The sequence below is a fragment of the Silene latifolia genome, chromosome 9 (genome assembly GCF_048544455.1).
Source record: "Silene latifolia isolate original U9 population chromosome 9, ASM4854445v1, whole genome shotgun sequence".
Classification (NCBI taxonomy): domain Eukaryota; kingdom Viridiplantae; phylum Streptophyta; class Magnoliopsida; order Caryophyllales; family Caryophyllaceae; genus Silene; species Silene latifolia.
This window is the reverse complement of record NC_133534.1, coordinates 68,410,552-68,415,583: the sequence shown is the minus strand read 5'-3', so window position 1 is coordinate 68,415,583 and position 5,032 is coordinate 68,410,552. Positions and strand designations below refer to the sequence as shown.

The 5,032-nt window shown below is 40.4% G+C and overlaps 1 non-coding gene across 1 annotated transcript; it reads right to left on the bottom strand.

Moving 5' to 3' along the window:
* Nucleotides 1-829: 829 nt before the first annotated feature.
* Nucleotides 830-936, bottom strand: LOC141603851 (small nucleolar RNA R71). Its single transcript, XR_012525696.1, has one exon. It is a non-coding gene; the product is annotated as a small nucleolar RNA R71 (small nucleolar RNA).
* Nucleotides 937-5,032: the final 4,096 nt, after the last annotated feature.

Genomic DNA, 5,032 nt, shown 5'->3' with positions numbered 1-5,032 from the left:
AATACCCGTCCCTTGGGATCCGACCTTTACTTACCTCTTTGCTACGAGTAGTTTGTAAAGTTATAAATATTGTTTTGGTTGGTAACTTTTGATGACGAGTTTAAACCGGACCAAAAATGGCGCCGTTGCCGGGGACGGTGTTAAGTTGATTTGATTTTCATTAATTGTTTTTAATTGTGTCTTTCTTTACCTTGGGAAGTTAATCTCCTCAAGGTTGTTCTAATTGTTTTCGAGTTGTTTGATATTTTGCATGACTAGGAGATCATAAGGTAATCCATTACCTATTGATCTTAAAATTGAAAGAACCTTAACCAACAATAAAAGAGTTGCTAGAGGTACTTTAAGAGGTATTGGAGAGATTGTGGACATTCAACCAAATAACATTGAGTTTACCAACCCTTTTGCAAGAGAAGGAGAGGACAACCCAATACAAAATCCACCACAAAATCACCCCACAATGCCTAAATTTTCATCACATTCCGTACCAACCGAGGAGAACCTACCAAATGGTAATCCTACACCACCACATTTAACCGGTAATTTCATTGCTAAATCCACATTCATACAATTAGTTGAGAGGAGTCAATTTGGAGGGATGCCTAGTGAAGACCCTCATTCACATATGGAGACTTTTTGTGACTATTGTGATGCGATTTCTCAAACCGGAGTTACTCAAGATCAAATCCGATGGGTATTATTTCCTTTTTCTTTGATTGGTACCGCAAAGCAATGGTTGAAGAGTCTAGACAAGGCTACGCTTGGTTTTGATTCATGGAGGAAGTTAGCACTTGCTTTCTACAAGAAATACTATCCTCCGGAGAAGACTAACATGTTGAGAGCCCAAATCTATGGGTTCAAGCAAAGGGATGAGGAATCATTATATGAAGCATGGGCGAGATTTAAGGACACTTATCGTTCTTGTCCACACCATGGACTTAGCGAGTGGTTCCTTGAGCAACAATTTTGGAATGGTCTATATGAAGATTCCCGCAACATTCTCAATATGGGATCCAATGATATGTTTACCGAAGTTGATGAGAATCAAACATGGGCCAAAATTGAAGAAATGGCGGTTCATAATTCACAATATAGTAGGCCTCGAAAGGCTACTAGAGGAGGAAAGCATGAGGTAGATTCCATCACTCAATTGGGTGCTTAACTAAGTGCTCATATTGACACCATCAATTTGAAGTTTGAAAAGGCCATGGCTAAGCTTGATGAAGCTTCTAAATCACCCAAACAACATGTTAATGCTATGGTGGCATCATCCTCAATTCCAAGTGGAGTATGTGAGAGTTGTGGAACTTTGGGACATGACCAAAGTGAATCTACGGGAACAAGTGAATGCTTTCCAAGCATACAAGAGTGGTACCCCTTATTCCAACTATTACAATGAAAATACCAAATTCCATCCCTATCTTTCATACAAAAGCCAAAATGTTCAAAACCCTCAACCAACATACACCCCACCTCCAATGAGAAATCAAGCTCAAAGACCCTTTTATAACCAAAGCCAAGGTTATCAAAATCAACCTTCTTACAATTAATACAATGACCAAGGCTTTGATGTTCAAAAAACGGTCCTCCAAATGCAAAAGAACCAACAAGAATTTTTCACCCAAATGCAAAAAGATAGCCAAGTCAAAGACATCACCATCAACAACATACTAGCCCACACCAAAATGCTAGAAACCCAAATGACTCAATTAGCATCTTCTAGCTCTCAAAGACAAAAGGAGCAATTACCACCTCAAAGTAATCCCCCTAGACATGAATCGGTTAGTGCCATTCATTTGAGGAGTGGTACAAGGTATGAAGGGCTGAAGAGGCCAATTGATGAATATATTGTGTATGCTAGTGACAAGCAAAGAGTTGTGGAGAACTCTAAAGAAGAAGAACCCACCACCAATGAAGTTTCAAAGACGAAAAATGACGAGAAAGCTAAGGAAAAAGAGCCTATTGTGATTAGACTTCCATTCCCAAGTCCTCAAGCTAAGCCTAAGTTTGATGAACAACTTGGAAAGTTCATGGAGATTGTGAAGAACTTAGAAGTCTCGATCCCATTCACGGAATTGATCAATCATGTTCCGGCCTATGCAAAGTACATGAAAGACATTCTTACCAAGAAGAAATCCATCCGGAAGTTAGAGACTATTGCATTCACTAAAATGAGCAGTGCTATTCTTCAAGGAAGTTCACCTCCAAAACTCAAAGATCCGGGAAGCTTCTCTATTTCATGCACCATTGGCGACACTACAATCAACAAAGCATTATGTGACCTTGGAGCAAGTGTGAGTGTCATGCCATACTCGGTATGCAAGAGGCTAGGAATGAGAGAGTGCACTAACATACCTCTCCAAATGGCGGATCGATCAACAAAGATACCTTTAGGGTTATGGGAGGATGTGCCCGTGAGAATTGGCAAGTTCTTCATCCCGGTAGACTTTGTCATTGTAGACATGGAGGAGTATTCCAACATTCCTATCATTCTAGGAAGACCTTTCTTGCACACTGCGGGAGCGGTAATTGATGTGAAACATGGAGAGCTTACACTTGAAGTGGGGGATGAGACAATCACTTTTAATTTTGATAAGACAATGAGAGCTCCTCGACTACATGAGCCATGTGAATGAACAAGCTTTTGACTACTTCTACAAGATGTTGAGCAACATCAACAACACCTTGGCTATGCCCCCTTGACATCTCATTCAAGAATGAGAGTTTGGTGGAGTCCTCCCTAAACCACAATTTATAAATATTCTAACCCCATAACTTGCATTTCATTTCTTGTATTGCATTTTTGTCAATTTTGGATTTGCAATTTCATACTTTGATCAAGATTTTTATCATGAGAGAAAGTGAGGGAGGTATTTTAATGTGTTTTGATGTGTAGTGTTTGATCTAGTGTGGGGATAGCAATTGCCTAGGCTATCCGAGCCTTCATAGTGCACCCACAATGTTGAACAAAGGAATGAAGAAAGAATGCCATGGGAAATGAAAATCCCCACGAGTGGAACTGTACTCGTGGGTACAGGAGAAGATCCAAGCATCCCAGAGGGAACCCGCTCGTCTTGGGCATGATCTGAGCGTCCTGGCTCTAAGACGCTCGTCTTGGGAGTGCTGAGAATGAAAAATTTGGTCTGTTTAAAAATATGAGCAGACTTCATAGGAGACGCCCGTCCCAGTCTAGAAGACGCTCGTCTCAAGAGAAATATGCGTGTCCTGGCTTGTGCAAAAACTTAAAGTTCACACTGTCTATGAATTCGAGCGTCCCCAGGTGAAGACCAGCGTCCTCAGCAAAATCCGCCCGTCTCCTGAAGACTCGGCACGGGTTGGAAATTACAGAGCTGACTGTCTATAAATCCGAGCGTCCCCAACCCAAGACGCCCGTCTCCTGCTGCTGATAGCTTATAACACGGGATTAAAATCCCTCATCCCTCATCCCTCATCCCCAATTCATTTCTTTCTTTCAAAACACAAACACACACCCAAAACCCTCAAAACCCTTAATCCCCTCATCAATAAAACATAAATTCCTCTACTAAATTCACCAAAATCAAACCCAAACTTCCTAAAATCACAATCAAATTACTCCTTCATCAACAAAACACCAACCAAACATCAAAATCCTCAAAAATTGAATCGATTTTCTAGGGTTTCAAGGCAAATTCGAAAATCTTAAATCGATTAGAGATTAATTGGAGCTTGAGCAGACTAGAAGCATTCAAGCAAGACTTTGGTTTGTTTATACAATCTTGACAAGGAGAAGAATATGGCAAGAACAAAAGGTGGAAACAAGGCACCCACAACTTCCAATCTTTCCAAAAGGCAACAAGCTCGCTCTTTTAGCCTCAAAGGCTATGGTAGTGCATCAACCAAGGGTGGAGATTCAAGAAGTTGCTAATCCTATGGTGGAAGCTATTCCTACTCCGGTTATTGAACAATTGAAAGATTATCCGGAGGTAACTTTCATAAGCGATTCTCATAGAAAAGCATTTGTATCCCTTGCTAGAAAGACTATTTTGCCTACCAAATTTATATGTCAAGATGCTTTAGCCAAATTGGGTGTTCTTGAGAGGACCAAGAATTTTTTCGAGTTTATGAAGTTTAAAACACTCTTTGATATGCAAGAATTGACTTACCCTTCCCTTACCATGGAATTTATAAGCTCTTTGAAAGTCACTAAGATAGAGACTCGGAAAAATGTTGAATTCCGCCTAGAAAACAAGGATAGAAAAATGTCTTTTGATAAGTTTGGCAAGGTGTTTGGTCTTAAAGACCATTCTCCTTATGTGAAGAAGCCTTCGAAATATGATCCCGCACCCCTATGGAAAGCAATCACCGGGAGAAAAATTGAATCCTTCCATGAGTGTCATGTTCTTTATGTCCACCATCCGGGCATAAGAGTATGGCATAAGGTTGTGGGCAACACATTAATTGAAAGGAAAGGCACTAATCATTTTACCGAACTCGACTTTATCTACCTTGAATCCACCATGAATGTCAACAAAAAGTTTACCAATGAATACAACATACTTCAACTCTTACTTGAACGGTGGCTTACAATTGACCATGGTAAAGATGGAGCGGCTTTTATTGTGAATGGAGGATTAGTAACATGGTTAGCCAAACACTTTAACCCGGATTTCAAAAAAGACAACACATACACACCGGTTAAAGGAGGCAACCTTCTTGATATGGCCACTATGATCAACAAGTTTCATTGGGTCAAGAATGATAATCTTGACAACAAGTATGAGTGGCTCACTAAAGAAGCTAAGTCCTTCATCTTGCCTAACAAGATATGTCGTCTCAATGTCTGAAGTCCAAACTACCTTCTTCCCGTCTCCGATGAAGCCGAGATGATTATGAAACAACACAGGGAATCTAATGCCAAGCCCTCCTCTTCCTCTATTGTGACTCTACCTTATCCTTTTGCCTACCATGAATTCACACCGATTGGCACTAATGTCGAGGTAAGCAACGACGACTTGACCCAATTAATGCAACATATGCATAAGGAAGCTCATGA